Source organism: Benincasa hispida, chromosome 10 (genome assembly GCF_009727055.1).
Source record: "Benincasa hispida cultivar B227 chromosome 10, ASM972705v1, whole genome shotgun sequence".
NCBI classification, from domain to species: domain Eukaryota; kingdom Viridiplantae; phylum Streptophyta; class Magnoliopsida; order Cucurbitales; family Cucurbitaceae; genus Benincasa; species Benincasa hispida.
Genome location: NC_052358.1, coordinates 6,105,354 through 6,123,468, shown reverse-complemented (window position 1 = coordinate 6,123,468; position 18,115 = coordinate 6,105,354).

Here is an 18,115-nt window from a genome sequence, read left to right as displayed (position 1 = left end):
AAGTCATTCTCGAGCCAATGAGAGGGCGGGACCCCTTGTTCAAGACCCGTAGTTAGCACTTAAGAGAACAATCTATCTACTATCTCTAGACTTGGATAAGAGTAAGTTTCATCTTGCAAGACTATGTCCCTAATAGAGTAAACTAACATGCAACGAAAAAAATAAGAATCAATAAGCACTATAATTACTTAATTTGAGTTTAAAAAACATGCAAAAAAAACAATTTCTGAGAAAATGGCTTCAGAATGTTTACCTTTGCTAAAACTGAAATTTATGCTTCTCTCCCCATATTCAACCTCCAAATTGACAGTAGACCATCAAGAGGATCTTCTCTACTATCCTTTAACTTGGATTGAGAGGTGGACTCTCAGATGAGATCAATTTTGTGAAGGGAGAAGAAGGTTTTTGAGAGCTTCAGCAAAATTTTTGGAGTTTCAACTTGCATGAAGATTACATCTGATCAAATTAGATATATATAAACCAGTTTATCATGTAAGCACTCAGCATATTGACACATCAAGAAGCTGATTATAAGTGGGTTAGGTGTTTATTAAGGGATTAATCCAACAAATATTGGATTAATCCACAAACTCTTATTTTACAAATTTTTAATTTCATTTTTCAAATTAATTTTAATTGACACTAAAATTAAATTTAATAAAAAAAGAAGTCTGAATTTCAATTTCAAAAATTGAAAAAAATGTTTTATTTAAATAATTAAGTAAATAAATTTATTTATTTAATTAAACAATAATTTAATATCAAATATTAAATTAATTGAACACTTAATTTCTACATGAATCCTATTCATGTTAATTAATATTTAAATATATTGATCTCTCCGATTTCGTTCAATTTTAACAAAATTAAATGTTTTTAATTGTATCAAATACAATTATTCAAAACCCTAATTGAATTTGAACATTTCAAATCCGCTCAATTCACTAATCCAAGATATAATTTTACGAGTTAGTCGAAGAACCGTATGAATCTACAGATCATGAGTTCCAACGATTTGAGATCAATTGACTAAACTCTTTAGACCGAATTAATCAATATTAATTAACTACCGAGACACACCACTATAGCTTCATAGTTGCACTCTCCTCGTTGTAGATATATTTATGTCAACTTTAACCATAATTAGTAAGTTGACAATTCACGAGTTGTTCGTATTTACTACTACGTCAAAATTATCATTTTACCACTGTAAATACATCTTGCTTCTTAAGCTCTCACTGAACCTATTGAACAATTGGTTTATAGTCCAACTAATAAACCATGACCCTTTCGATCATGAGAGGGCGGGGCCTCGTTGTTCAAGACTAGGAATTAGTACTTAAAAGAACAACAACCTATCTGCTAATCCTAAATCGAGTAGGAGTGAATTCCATCTTGCAGGATTATTTCCCCAACTATTTATCCGGTCTTATCCCAAAAAGGGAGGCTTGTTGAGCAGTGTTGTTGAACTATTCTCACCTATGCAGATCAAAGGATAACCCCCGAATAAACAAGAGTTCATAGTTAGCTTAGGATTAAGATTGAGTTACCCTAGGTCATCAAATTTGAAATAGTCAATTTTAACAATAAACGGTCGTTGTAAAGAAAAGTGACTATTTTGAGGCTCGGTTTTATGCAAACATCCTTTGCGTAGGATGCCTTCACTCGCATGTCTTCAAATGAATGATTTTGAGGTCACATAATTTGTATCAGTATACAAAGTGGGCTGCATCCAATAGTATTACCGGGATGAGATACCTAATCTCATCCATGTACTTATGGACCATTTTGGCTATACACTAAAACTTGATCCACTTTTATATCTCCACATAAAGTTAAAATATTCATATTATAGCCATGATTTTTTTTTATTGAATTTTTATAATAGAATGCAATATCAATGACAATTTATTGAATAAAATACTCAATAATATTTTTTATTGATAAATAGAATATGTTTTTAACATTTATGAACTACGAATTTTAGGACATTTCCAACAATCTCCCACTTGGACTAATACTTCAGTGAGTTACAAATATACAATGTTGAGAAAATAAAGAGAAAATACAATAAATTAGGGCATCTATGTACCTTTGACATTCTCCCACTTGCCCTAGATTATGAAGCTCGTAGTCCTAGTCCAACCAGGTGGCCCTCAAACACTTTTGCCTAGAGGGCTTCCATAAATGGATCAACAAGATTATCTTCTGAGGCTATCTTCATGACTATCACGATTTCACGGTGTACCATCTCCTTGATGAGATGGTACTTTCTTTCGATGTGTTTTCCATGTTTGTGGCTTCTTGGTTCCTTTGAATTGGCAACTGCTCCACTGTTATCGCAAAGATGCATATTTGGAACTATTTCCAAATCCGTCAGGAATTTGCATAGCCACACTGCTTCTTTAACTGCTTCACATGTAGCTACATATTCAGCTTCCATTGTGGAGTCAACGATACAACTCTGTTTGATACTTCTCCACACTATAGTTCCTCTCTTAAGAGTAAAAACTGATCTTGAAGTAGATTTTCTAGAATCTACATCAATTTGAAAATCAGAATTAGTGTATTCTGTAAGGATCAAATCCTTAGGCCCATACACGAGCACATAGTTCCTCGTTCTTTGAAGATACTTGAAGATGTTCTTGACAGCAGTCTAATGATTATGTCTGAAGATACTTGCTGTTATTGGTCTATATCTATGGACACGGAAATATATCTACAATGAGAAGAGTGCAACTTGGGTCTTTAATGGAGTGTACCCACAGTTAACGAATATTGATTAATGTAGTTAATGAGTTTAGCCAATTAATCTCATATTGTTGGAGCTTATGATTTGTAGGTCCATGAGGTCCGCTTCCTAGCTCGTAAAGGGAATTGAGGTAATTATGTCTTGAAAAGAGTTTGAAATGTTCAAATCACTTAGGGAAATAATATAACGTATAATGGTAGATTATAATATAAAGTTTCTATTTTAATTAAACTTTATAATATAAATTTAATCTTGGATATGATTCAAAATTAATTTATGAGAGAATTAAATATTTGAAGGAATTTAAATATTAAATTAATATGAATTAGATTCATATTAAAATTATAAATTAAAATTAATGCGTATTAGATACACATTAAAACTATAGGTTATGAGAGAAATACAATTGAATATGATTCACATGTAGGTAAATTAAATATTTGATATTTAATTTGGTATTGATTAATTGGAGAATTAATTAATTAATAACTTAATTTAATTTAATTTAAATTAATTTAAATTAATTTAAATTAGTTGAATTAAAACTATAGGTTATGTGACAAATGTTTCATTTAAATGAAATCACTAATTAAATTAGATTTAATTAATTAATAATTAATTAATAAAATTAATTATTTTTTGAGACAACTCCCACGCATGGAGTTATCAGAAACATGGGATAACTCCCACGTTCCTACTTTCTCTCCCTAATTTTGGTTGATAAAACCTTCAAAACGTATTATTTGCAGGGAGTGTGCTCTTCTTCACAAAATCATTATGTACGCAAAAATTCTCTAAAAAATTCTCTTCATCCTTCCCATAGGTTCCCACAAACCAATACAAAAAATTCTCAGAGAATAGGTAGCTCGGGGGATTATGCTGGGAAGTTTAGGTAGCCTAGGTATAAGAAAATTGTGTTTGGAGTGTAGGTTTTGGAAGTCCAGGTTTAAGAAGCTTGTGTTTGGAGTGCAGGTTTAAGTAGCATGGGAATGAAATGTAGATTTGTAAATCTTTAGCTTGTGAAATATTTTCTTGTATTTCATCAATAGTTAGTGTCACACCCCCTCCCAAATTACCTATTTAACCCAGAGGAGATGTGAAAATAGCATATGCGAACCCTCTTATGACATCTTCTGTCAACTGAACCTGTAAAACATCATAATCATCACAGAACTCAATATAACTTATCATTATATTATATTATTTCCGCATCATCACTCAACAGATGTCTTATTACAGACCAAACCCTGACTCTAAATTTGTAGAGCCTAACTAATTATCGTCCACTTCTAGACACACAACTGACTATCAAACCCTTTTACAATGGTGGTAGATTGAACCATCTTTGTCAAGCAACCCACAACCCTGGAATCCTGGAACTCTTATGCTATCTGGAGGGAGGGGGGGCAAAAACATAGGCAAATGTGAGCTGGGAAGCCCAGTGAGTGGCATACTTTAGAAACATAAGCTTTTACCATATAAATCTATGATTTCAAACAACTTTTGAAAACCATATTCAAATGACTCAAATAACTCAAAACATATCTTCCTTCTTGAAAAATATATAACACTTCTAGGTTTTAAAAATATTATGTCATAAAACATGTAAGTCATCATAATGCATAAAACTTTGAAAATCACAAATAGAATTCTTCACCTCATAACCTTAGTTGAGGAGAGTCCTTTTGTTCAATCACTCAACGTCGAAATCCTTACTTGGTGTGGAGTAATCTCGACACAAATAACGTCAAACTGTACCTACATGCACATGGTAATGACTAAGTATTGCCATACCTTATGTACTATGGCCCGGTTACCTTCTTATAGTCCTTCAGTATCAAGTTTATCATCATAAGCCAAACACCTTCTCATCGTCCTTCAGTATCGGCTTCCTCATCACATCATACTAGTTAAAATTCCAGGAAAATCGTTCAATTTTAAACATCAAGTATTCCACTCAAACAAGCCTTAATAGCATTTACTGTAATAACTAGCATGAAATAAAGGAATGTTGAACAACATATGCTTCATGAAACTCAGTTAGAAAATCTTAAGCCATACGTCCATACGTGTCTTTTCATGCGTTCAAATAGAGCTTGAAGATATCATGTAGAAAATTCATCATAGAGCTAAAGCTCACATATACCACTTCTTAAAAGAAAACATCTTTAAAACTTAGCAATACATACATTGGGCTCATAAGAGAAAACATTCTATGAACTTATTCTTCATAAAACTCTTACACATTTAACTCCATCCTTTAAGAAAACGTATACATGTTTGAGTACTAACTCATACAAAAACATGCTTTTGAAGCATTTATCAACATTCTATAAGTCATTTTCAAACATGCTATGACTTGAAAACTAGTGAAAGCATTAAGTTAAAATACTTTAAGAGTTAGAAGCCACTCACCCTTAGTTAGCTCTCTTCTTAGCCTCTTAAGCCTTGAGTATCCTTAGGCCAATGCATACTTCATTCATTCTATGACATAGTTGGCCACATGGTATCTATTTGGACGCATGGTAGGCGTTGATGTTCAATCTTGCAGCCACTGCTGTCTCAACGCCAACCCTTTCTGCTTACCTTCATTTCACAACACTTACAGTATCATTTACAGCTCGAATTAGACAAAACTTCCTTCATGAAATTTGTTAATAATTGTCTCAGAAGTCTTAACCTAAAATTTAAGCTTCTAATTCGTCCTCTAGATATCAGAATACTCCAAATACCTCATACTGCTCTGTATGGTTAGAATTCTGACCTTTCTCGAGTTTTCTTCACTTTTGGGCATTCTTCTGGTCAGATATTCTCATGGCAGTCCAGGTTTGTATTCTAACTCAAAGGGACACAACATAGTTGAAGATCACCTTCTTAGCACAAGCGAAATGCTTACACCACTTGTTTCTTTCAACCCTAAGTCAGCTGCTTGCTTCTTCATCTCCTAAATCCCAGGTTCAATTTTCAGAACATATAACTCGAAATCTATTCATTAAAATTCGAGACTTCCTTTTATGAACTTCTTAAATATGATTTTAACTATCTTATCTCAAAATTGAAGCTCTCAAATCTTCTAAATTGCACAGAATTCACCAAAAATCATGGACTGCTCGATTGGACTTAGAATCTGCACTACATTGAATCTTCTTTGGATTTTAACATCATTTCGTGGGAGTTTCTTTTCAGCAGCCCCATATATTCTTCCTCTCTCACTCAGCTTTCAAATGGAGGTAGAATCTTTATTTTGGTCGAGTAAAAAGGGCCAAACTGATCTCTTCTTATTAGCCCATATATATAGAAAACTCTGCATGAATTCCCAGCCTTTATATCTTGCCACGTAACCTCCATAGCTGGACTTTTCCTCAAATTTGGCTAAGTATCATGAAGCCACCTCATGCTTCAGCCATATTAGATGTCTTTTACTGTCCAAAACATTACTTCCAATGCATAGGGGCTTGCTTCAATGCATGGAAGTTCCTTTGCCTCCAATGCATCATTAGGTTTCAAGCTTCTCATCACATGACTTGTCTCTATGCCAACTTTGTTCCTATGGCAAGCCATTCCAACGTACGGATTGCTTATTCCTCAAGTTCAGCTCCTTAAAATGAGATTCCCTTACTTCATAACTTGTTTCCTTGGTCCTTCAATGCATGACAGCTATCCACACATGGTTACCACCTAACTTCTAATGCATAGAGCTTGTTTGAGGTACCTTGCATGTTCTACTTGGCCCTACTTCTTAGGTATTCTTTACTTAACGCATGGTGCATCACTTTTAACCTTACTAGGGCTTCCTTGGATGCATGGTAGCCCTTGTCATGTATTCAACCTCCCCTCTTTTCCTTATTCCTTAGTTTTTAAACTCTTCTTCAAAGCATGGTTTCTCTACTTAAGTTTAAAAAATAGTTCTTGTGTTTCTCATTGTGCTATGCATCCAAGTGGCTATTTTCTTAAGGTATACATCCACTTGGCCTTCCTTAGGGTTTCTTGATGTAACTTCTTCTGTAAAAGTTTTGTGACTCTCTCTCTTTCTGAAGGAACTCTGGTGAGGAGATCCTTGAGCGGAAGCGGATCGTCCAAATTTCATTAATTATTGAAAACTAAATTTACAGTAAACATACAAGATATATGCATTCAAAATAAAATACAACATGCTTTTTACAGAAAAAGGGTTCAAGATATATTACCTTTGAAGAACCCTTTTCTTCACATATCCCTCAAGCAATCACAAACTCAACAACTTCTTGAAGACCTTCTTCAAGAATCCTCGAACAATAACCCAGACACTACCACAAAGAGTCCTTGGTATTCTCGGCGTGAGAACCCAGAAATGGTGGGCTCTGACTATTTTTAGTTAGGAGGGATAGTTTTGGTGAAGGAAGAAGATTGAGAAAACTCTCATAAGAACTTAAATAACTTTTCTGCAAAGACTCTCAATTGTTCAGTAAATTCCAATCGTCCAAGGAAGAAGAAAAACAAAATTTTCTTTTATTCTCTTTACCATAAAATTAATGACCACCCATTAAGGTGGTTGAAGAGAAAATATGGGAAGTTTTTATTCAAATAATAATAAAATAATATAAATAAATATGATAACTAACTTATCATATTATATTTATATTAAATTATATGTTATATATAGTTTTAATGTTGTATCACATATAATATAAACTATAGTTTCTTTTCTCTATTTTATGGCATTTAATATAAATCATATTTAAACAACTATGAATCATATTCACAGAAAATATATTTAAATCTCATTCAAATATTTTTTTCCTCCCATTAAACTACAATGTATCAAATACATTATAACAATTATATCACATATAATATATAATTAAATCCCTCTTATTAATTTGAACAATTCAAATTAATCTAAAAACTAATTCTCAACTAAATCCTTTTGAGTTACCAAAGGAACTTTATGGACCTATAGCTTGAAGCTCCAACGATACATGAATAATTAATTAAACTCTTTAATTCATTATTCACCACTCGTTAACTGTTGGGTACTTCATTAAAGACCGAAAGCTACACTCTTCGCGCTACAAATATATTTATGTGTCAATTGGATATCCAATCAACAGTACAATGACTTTTCACAAATTGCTCATCAGTACAGTTGGACCAAATTACTGTTTTGCCCCTATAGTTACATCTAACTCTTTAAGTACCACTGATTCCTTTAATGAACAATATATCATAGTCCCACTTTGACTAAATCTCTCTCGAGCTAGAGAGAGTGTCGCGCCACATTGTTCAAGACCCGAAATCAGCCCTTAAGAGAGCAATTTAGCTACTTACCTCTGCTTCAAGGAAGGAGTGAATTTCATCTTGTGTAGCTGTGTTCCCAACTCCCCAATTAGACGAAGCCTCAAAATAGTAGTCTTGTTGAGCTGATGATCTGGCAAGAGTTCACAACTCACTCAGGATTAAGGTCATGTTACCTGTGGTCATCCTAGTGAAATATAAGTCTCTATTATGAACGATGTTATATAATGAGACTAAACATTTCATGGTCCGGTCTTATACAAACTCCTTTATATACCGCTCACATGTCTAATACATGAGTGATCAAGATCAAATCATTTGTAGCACTTTATAACAATTGTAACACCTACAAAGCAGGCCATACTCATAGTGTCACTAGGATAAGGTACCCACCCTTATCCATCTACTACAGACCATTTAGGTTATCACTTAAATATGATCCACCTGTATGTCTCCACATATATGTTTAAGTTACAATGATAACCTTGGATGTTTGTTTATTAGTTTGTGGTTAATGCAATTAAAATATCACATATTTTATAGACAAAGTGAATAAAATATCATATATTATTAATCACATAAGAATTTGTTCATACAATGTTTACAAACTATAGAACCTTATGAGATTTAGCGCATCAATCCCAACAATCTTCCACTTGACCTAAAGCTAGTGGGGTGTAAAATATAATAAAATACAAAGTACACAAAACAATTAAATAGGACATAACACGCCCAATACAATATCTCCCACTTTCCCTAGTCCAGGTGTAGTCTATCCCATAGACCCATACTCTGCAGGCGACCTTCAAACACTGTAGCCGTGAGGGTCTTCGTAAACAGATCAACAATGTTGTGCTTCAAAGTTATTTTCGTGACAATCATGTCCCCTCGATGTACAATCTCTCGGATGAGATGATACTTCCGCTTTATGTGCTTATCGCGCTTACGACTCTGAGGCTTACGAGAATTAGCCACAACATCACTATTATCACAATAAAGTGTGATGAGCTTTGACATGTCTGGAACAACTTCCAGATCAGTCAAGAATTTCCTGAGCCAAATGAACTCCTAAACAGCTTCACAAGCCGCTACATACTCAGCCTCCATGGTGGAGTTCATGATGCACCTTTACTTGGTGCTTCGCCATACTACTACCCCTCCATTAAAAGTGCACTGATCCTGATGTGGATTTTCTAAAATCCCTATCAGTCTGAAAGTCAGAGTTTGCGTATCCCATAAGGATCAAATCCTTAGAGCCATATACAAGCATGTAGCCCCTCATTCTTCGTAGATACTCGAGGATGTTCTTAACAGCTGTCCAGTGATCTAATCCTGAATTAGATTGATATCTACCTACTATCCCCACTGTATAGCAAATGTCAGGTCTAGTGCATAACATTGCATACATCAAACTACCCACGACAGATGCATATGGGACCTGTCTCATATCCTCAACCTCTTGAGGTGTCTTAGGACATTGTTCCTTAGATAAAGTAACTTCGTGCCTGAAAGGCAATAAACCCCCCTTGGAGTTCTGCATCGAATACTTGACAAGCATCTTGTCAATATACGACGCCTGAGACAGTGATAGCATTTTTTTCTTTCGATCTCGAAAGTTCTGAATACCCAGAACAAATTGAGCCTCTCCCAAATATTTCATTTGGAATTGGGTCGCTAACCAGCTCCTAACTGTAGTCAGTAAACCTACATCATTCTCAATGAGTAGGATATCATCTACATACAACACTAGAAAAACTACTGAACTGATGATGATCTTCTTGTATACACAAGGCTCATCAACATTTTGATCAAAGCCATAAGATTTAATCGCAGTATGGATGTTCAAGATCGAGATGCTTCTTTCAGTCTATAAATGGACCGATTAAGCTTGCAAACCTTTTGCTTTTGACCTTGGATTATGAATCCCTCGGGCTGCACCATATAAATGGTCTCCTCAAAATTGCCACTTAGAAAAGAAGTATTGACATCCATTTGTCATATCTCATAATCATAATATGAGGCACTGGATAGGAGGATCTGGATATACTTTAGCATGGCAACAGGTGAGAAAGTCTCCTCATAGTCGACTCCCTCTACCTGGGTATAACTCTTTGCCACCAGTCTAGCTTTGAAGGTTTGCACCTTCCCATCCGCACCCTGTTTTCTCTTGTAGATCAATTTACAACCTATAGGTTTTACCCCATCAGGTTGATCTATAAGATCCCATACTGAATTGAATTACATAAACTTCATTCAAGATCCATGGCTTTGATCCATTCAACCCTTTCAACATCCTCCATTGCCTTATTGTAAAACAATGGATCCTCAACTTCACCATCAACTACCATAACTAAGATTTCAGTTAAACCTATATAGCGAATAGTTAAGTTCACAACCCTCCCACTACGTCAAGGTTCCCTTAATACTTGAGGTGGATTTGACTTACTAGATGAACCTATTTCAACAACTCTTGTTGAGGTACTAGGTTCTTTAACAATTCTTGTTGAAGATTCAATAGTTTCTTTGAAAATCTCATTCAACACGATTTTACTTCTAAGTCTGTGCTCCCTTATGTAGCTGTCTCTTATACACATCTAGATGTGTATAAGAGACAGCCCTTATGTAGTCTTCCTCAAGAAAAGTAGCATTTGTCGATACAAATATTTTGTTTTTTTTAGGATCAAAGAAATAACCACCTTTCGTTCCCTTGGGGTAGCCTACAAGTAGGCATAACCTTGAACATGGCTCCAATTTCTTACGATTAGCCTCAAGCACATGTGCTGGACAACCCTAGATTCTGAAATGACGTAAACTAGCTTTACGATCATTACATAACTCCAAAGGTGTTCTGGAAATACTCTTGGAGGGAACATAGTTCAGGATATACGCTGCAGTCTCCACTGCATAACCCCAAAACGAGTCAGGTAAAGAAGCATAACTCATCATAGACCAGACCATGTCCAATATTGTTCGATTTCTCCTTTTTTATACACCATTTTGCTGAGGTATACTAGGTGCCGAGAGTTGGGATATTATTCCATGTTCTATCATATAGCTTTTGAAAGTTAAATCCATAAACTCTCCACTTTGATCAGAGCGAAATGTTTTGATCGTTCTATTTAATGAATTTTCAACTTCAACCTTGAATTCTTTGAACTTTTCAAAAGATTCAAACTTATGTTGCATTAAATAAACATACCCATATCTTGAATAATAATCAGTAAAAGTGATGAAATATTCATAACCTCCTCTAGCTTTTACATTCATCGGACCACAAAGGTCTGAATACACTAGCTCTAGAGGTTCTTTGGCCCTATGACATTTTCCAGTAAAATGCCTTTTAGTCATCTTTCCTTTAAGGCATGACTCACACACAGATAAAGAAATTTTTTCTAACTCGCTTAGAAGTCTATTCTTCATCAACCTCTCAATCCTATTGAGATCAATGTGTCCCAGTCTTAGGTGACAAAGTTGTGCATTTTCCTTAAGAGAAATTCTAAGTCGTTTATTTTGAGTTACAACAGTTTTAAACATCTCTACGTTATGGAGGGCATTTGTTGCTAACGATCTTAGCACATACAAATTGTTTTCCAATTTAGTAGAACATATATCAACACCATTCTTTGTAATAAAGACTTTTAAAAGAAAAGTTCAATTGATAATTATGTTCCAAACAACACTTTACAGAAACTAAGATCCTTTTTAAATTAGGAACAACAAATACATCATTCAAAATGAGAAATTTATGCTGTAAAGATAACCAGAGACCTCTCATTGCCATAGCTGAACGACATGCCCGGTTCCAACTCACATCGTCATCTCTCCAGCATTAAGTTGTTGCCAGGAACTAATTCCCTGGAATGAAGAACAAACATGGTTAGTGGCCCTAGAGTCAATAATCCAGGCAGAATCATCATTCTCCACCAAACAAATTTCCAAGACAAGAAAATCATATTTACCTTGTTTGGCCTTTTTCTTTTCTGCCAAATATCTAGGGCAGTTCTTTTTCCAGTGTCCATCTTGATTGTAATGGAAACACTTTCTTTTGTCAACCCTCATAGGTTGTCTACCCCTTGGAGCAACAACTCTTGGGTTAGCAGCAACCTTCCTTTTTCCACTATTCTTCTTCTTCCACTTTTTAGTGTCGGAGGAAGAAGGTATAGACTTAGTTCAAGAGGTCGAACCTTTATGGATCTTTTTAGAAGATGAACCTGAAGGAACTCCTATCAAAGAGTACCTATGAGCGGAAGCAAGATCGTTCCAAATTCATTGTAATAGAAAAAACAAGCATTCACAAACATACATACAAGTTATGCAATTCAGAACAAATTACGACATGCTTTGAAAAATAAATAAATACATAGAACCGAAAGATTCACCTTTGAAGAACCTTTCTTCTGTCTTTCTCTCGGTCTTGCTAAGAACAACACCTCTCACTGTCGCTGTGATCGCCAAGCCAATCGTCTACTGATTCTCGCTGTTGTTCACCACTGAACGGTCTTCTACACGCGAAAAAGTAGCAGAGAGGACACCACCACTCAATGACCTTGGTATTCTCGAAGTGAGAATCCAGGAGGTGTGGGCTCTATTGGATTTGGTAGAGGGAAGGAGGAAACACGATCGTATTCAACAACCAAGAAAGTGGGAGAGATTTAGAGTCTATCGTTTAGGTCATCGGGTATTATTATATGTTATATCAAATAATAATAAAATAATATAAATAAATATGATAACTAACTTATCATATTATATTTATATTAAATTATATGTTATATCAAATACAACATATAACTTATAATTTTAATATTGTATCACATACAATATAAACTATAATTTCTTTTCTCTATTTTATAACATTTAATATAAATCATATTTTAACAACTGTGAATTACATTCATAGAAAATATATTTGGATCCCATTCAAATATTTATTTCCTCCCATTAAACTATAATGTATCAAATACATTATAACAATTATATCACATATAATTGAAACAATTTAATTATATTATATATAATTAAATCCCTATTATTAATTTGAAAAAAATTCAAACTAACCCAAAAATTGATTCTCAACTAAATTCTTTTGAGCTACCAAGGAGACCTTATGGGCCTGTAGCTTGAAGCCCCAATGGTACATGAATAATTAATTAAATTCTTCAATTACATTATTCATCATCTATTAACTGTCAGGTACCCCACTAAAGACTGACAGTTGCACTCTTCGTACTACAGATATATTTCTATGTCCATTGGATATAACCAATCAACAGTACGATGACCCTTCATAAATTGCTCGTAAGTACAGTTGGGCCAAATTACCGTTTTGCCCTTGTAGTTACATCTAACTCCTTAACTACCACTGATTCCTCTAATGAACAATAGATCATAGTCCTACTATGACTAAACCCCTTTTGGGCCAAGAGAGGGTGTGGCGCCACATTGTTCAAGACCCAAAATTAGCTCTTAAGGGAGAAATTTATCTACTTACCCCTACTTCGGGGAAGGAGTGAATTCCATCTTGTGTAGCTATGTTCCCAGCTCCTTAATCAAATGAATCCCCAAAAGGTAGGCTTGTTGAGTCTGCATCTGGCCACTCTCACCCATACAAATCAAATGATCGCCCTCATAGGCAGGAGTTTACAACTCACTCAGGATTAAGATCATGTTACCTATGGTGATCTTGGTGAAATGTAAGTCTCTATTGTGAATGGTGTTATATAACGAGACTAAACATTTCGTGGTCCGGTCTTATACAAACTCCTTTGTATAGAATATCCCCGCTCGCATGTCTAATACATAAATGATTAAGATAAGATCATTTGTAGCACTTTACAATAGTTGTAACATCTACAAAGAGGGCCATACTCATAGTGTCACCAAGATAAGGTACCCAGTCTTATCCATCTACTACAAACTATTTAGGTTATCACTTAAACATGATCCACCTGTATGTCCCTACATACATGTTTAAGTTACAATGATAACCTTGGATGTTAGTTGTTGTTAACGCAACTAAAATATCACATATTTTATAGACAAAGTGAATAAGATATCATATATTTTATTAACCACATAAAGAGTTTGTTCATACAATGTTTACAAACTATAGGATCCTGCGAGATTTAGAGCATCAATCCAAACAGCTTATTAAGCAGTGCTGTTGGACTACTCTCACCTATGCAGATCAAAGGATAATCCTAAATAAACAGAAGTTCATAGTTAGCTCAAGATTAAGATCGAGTTACCCTAGGTCAATGGTTTTTTTTAAATAGTCAATTTTAACAGTAAACGATCAATTTTAAATAGTCTATTTCGAGGTCCGGTCTTATGCAAACTCATTGAATAGGATGCCCCTACTCAATATCTCCACATGAATGATTTTGGGATCACATAATTTGTATCAATATACAAAATGGGCTGCATCCAATAGTGTCACCAAGATGAGGTATCCAATCTCATTCATATACTTATAGACCATTTTGGCTATATACAAAAACTTGATCCACTTTTATGTCACCACATAAAGTTAAAGTATACATATTATAGCCACAGATTCATTTATTGGATTTTTATAACAGAATGCAATATCATTAATAATTTATTGAATAAAATTTCAATAATACTTTTATAGATAAATAGAATATGTTAACAATATTTTCAAACTGCGAGTTTTAGGACATTTTCAACAATTTCCCACTTGGACTAATACTCTAGTGAGACAAATATATAATATTTTACAGTATTGAGGAAAATAAAGAGAAAATATAATAAACTAGGGCATCAGTATACCCTTGACATTCTCCAACTTTCCCTAGATTATGAAAGTCGTAGCCCTAGTCTGACCAAGTGGCCCTCGAATACTTTAGCCAAAAGGGCCTTCATGGATCAACACGGTTATATTCGGAGGTTATCTTCGTGACTATCACGTCTCCTCTATGTACTATCTCCCTGATGAGGTGGTACTTTCTTGCTTTCCATGTTTGTTGACTTCTTGGATCCTTTGAATTGACAACTTCTTCGCTGTTGTCGCGATACAGAGTAATGGGAAGATTCATATTTGGAACTACTTCCAAATCTGTTAGGAACTTTTGCAGCCACACGGCTTCTTTAGTTGCTTCGCATGCAGCTACATATTTCGCTTCCATCTTGGAGTCAACTATACAACTCTATTGCTTATCCGCACTATAGCTCCCCCGTTAAGAGTGAAAATTGGTCCTGAAGTAGATTTCCTAAAATCTACATCGGTTTGAAAATCAGAATCAATGTATCTTATAAGGATCATATCCTTAGGCCCATACACAAGCATATAGTCCCTCGTTCTTCGAAGACACTTGAAGATGTTCTTCATAGCAGTCCAATGACTGTGTCCAAGGTTATATTGAAACATACTGACGATTCCTACTACAAAGCATATGTCAGGACGTGTACACAACATAGCGTACATCAGACTCTCAACTGCTGAAGCATATAGAATTCTTTTCATTTCCTCAACTTGTTGAGGCGTCTTAAAACATTATTCCTTTGGAAAATGAATTCCATGTCTACAAGGTAACATACCCTTTTTGGAATTTTGCATGTTATACCTTGATAACATCTTGTCAATAAGATGCTTGAGATAGTGTTAGGGTTCTGTTCTTGCAATTTCGAAAAAATTTGGATCCCAAAAACATATTGAGCATTTCCCAAATCTTTCATTCGGAATTGTGATGCTAACTAACTCTTTACGTCAGTGATAACGGGCAGAAATGCACGTTATTATAGGCCTTTTATTTAGAATTATGAGGGCTAACAAGTAGAATATGCGGTGATTATACTAAGAATTCATGAGAAAAGTGAGCTTGCATCGATCAACAATGAAAATCTCGGCTAACCCAATATATGCGTTATTTTGTATCCAAATGTTTATTTTTGTAGCTATCGTAGGAATCGATCGCATGCGGAGAACCACACCATCATAAAGGCAATCGCATATGTTCGTCACATGGATGCTGTAGCCATTAGCCGCATGTGTCCATCGCATAGAGGTTGTGGCTACAGAGTAATAACCACAATAGAGGGATGAACGCAAAGGTGGTGGAATGCGATGGTACTTCGGAAACCAAGCAAGAACGCATACCTCAAGAGTATCAAAATATAATGTTGACATTTCACCTACCATGCCGTTAGTAGCAGAGATTCAGAGTAGGTCCATCACACTGTTAGCAGCAAAAATTCAGAGCAGGACTATAAATGGAAGCCTTAGAGCCCAACTTCAATTCGTCCCAGTTTTTGCCTTAGGGCAGATCCTTGTGATCACAGATGAAAGCGTGAGAAGAAATTCTTTAAGACTTCTTCATTCCTTCAACCATTCTGAGTGACGAATGGAGCTTCACCAGGGATAGATTTCGAGACAGACTACTCCAACGCCCATCCATGGCACCACCAACAGCCTTGACACACTTCTGATGGAAGCAAGACATTGCCTATATCTGACCCTCCATCTCTCTTCTATCTCTGTGTTGTATTACATTTTGGCTTAAGACATTAATACATTTTGTGATCAATGCATTTCTTTATTTCCTTCGATTCCATCTTCATTTACCTCTTCTTTGTCATCCTTTACTTTCATTGCAACGACTAAGTAAGATTGCTAGAGTATCGCATACTTAATCATGCAGTATAGACATATGAAACATGTAGCAAACCACTGAGAGGTGTGCGTTGTGCAAGTATTGTGAGAAAATCCACTTTGCTTAGTGTGAGGCTGTAGCAATGCTTGTCTATAAGTTGATCAGCGGCGACTAACTGCCTAAGAGGGTAAGTAGTGGAACTCACTAAGCAAAGTAAGTAGTGTTCCTAGAGATAGGAATAATCTTATGGCAACCATGTTTTATGTGATTACTTGTCTTATGAGTGCATCACTCATCATTTGGATATACTTGAGAGAGTAGTCTAAAGACCAAACCTAGGCTTGAGAGAGTCAAATTGGATCCCATAATCAAGAATAGGAACTTAGACATAAGTTCTATTTGTTATTACACATCGCATGCACCCTATGGATAGGATATGATAGTATACGGTCACATCGCATGCGTCCAGAAGTAGGATACGGTGGTATGTGGTCACCTTGTTTTTGTGTTAGATCGCACGAGCAAGAATAGAAACTTAGACGTAAGTCCTATCGACACTATCGCATATGCATCACATGCGTTCTAAACAATTGTGTATAGCATGATCGCAACTTATGCTAGTTGGGGTTACCCTTGCGATCAATCTTATTGATGCGGTGAAGTCACCTCCTCCACCATTTTATCTATTTTTCCATGCATCTTATTATGCATTAACTATTGTCGTGTCTCTACCAACTCCCATAGTCATACTTCTATTGCTTAATCTGTTTAGTTAGGAGTAGGAGTAGCACATAGTCCTTAGACTTCCACATTCTTTTATTCTTTGCCAAAAACACATTACTTCATAACATTTAGCTACAAGTCCCTGGGTTCGACCTCGGATTACCTCGAGAAACTTGCGATCTCGTTATACTTGGTGCGAGAGTAAGAAAATTTGTAGCAGGAACGCATGGTCATTGCATAGACTCTTAGACGCATATTGCATATCCCTTAGTTCAACGTATGACCAGCGACGCATGGAGAACGAACGATGAATGCATATTTATTTACTCCATTTTTCCAGGCATCAGTTAGTAAGGAAATTTGTCTCATTCTCAATGAACAAGATATCATCAACATGAAGAACCAGGAAAGCTACAGTTTTGTTGACTATTTTCTTGTATACACAAGGTTCGTCAATATTCTGTTTAAAGCCATAAGACTTGATCACAGTGTCAAGTCTCATATTCTAAGATCTAGAAGCTTGTTTTAACCCATAAATGGATCTTTTAAGCTTACAAACCTTTTATTCTTGACCCCGTTCAATAAATCCTTCTGGTTGAAACATAAAAATACTTTCATCAAGATGGTCGTTCAAGAAAGCTGTTTTGACATCCATTAGCCATATTTCATAGTCATAATATGTGGCAATGGATAAAAGTATTCTAATGGATTTTATCATGGCAACAGGAGAGAAGGTTTCTTCATAGTCAACCCA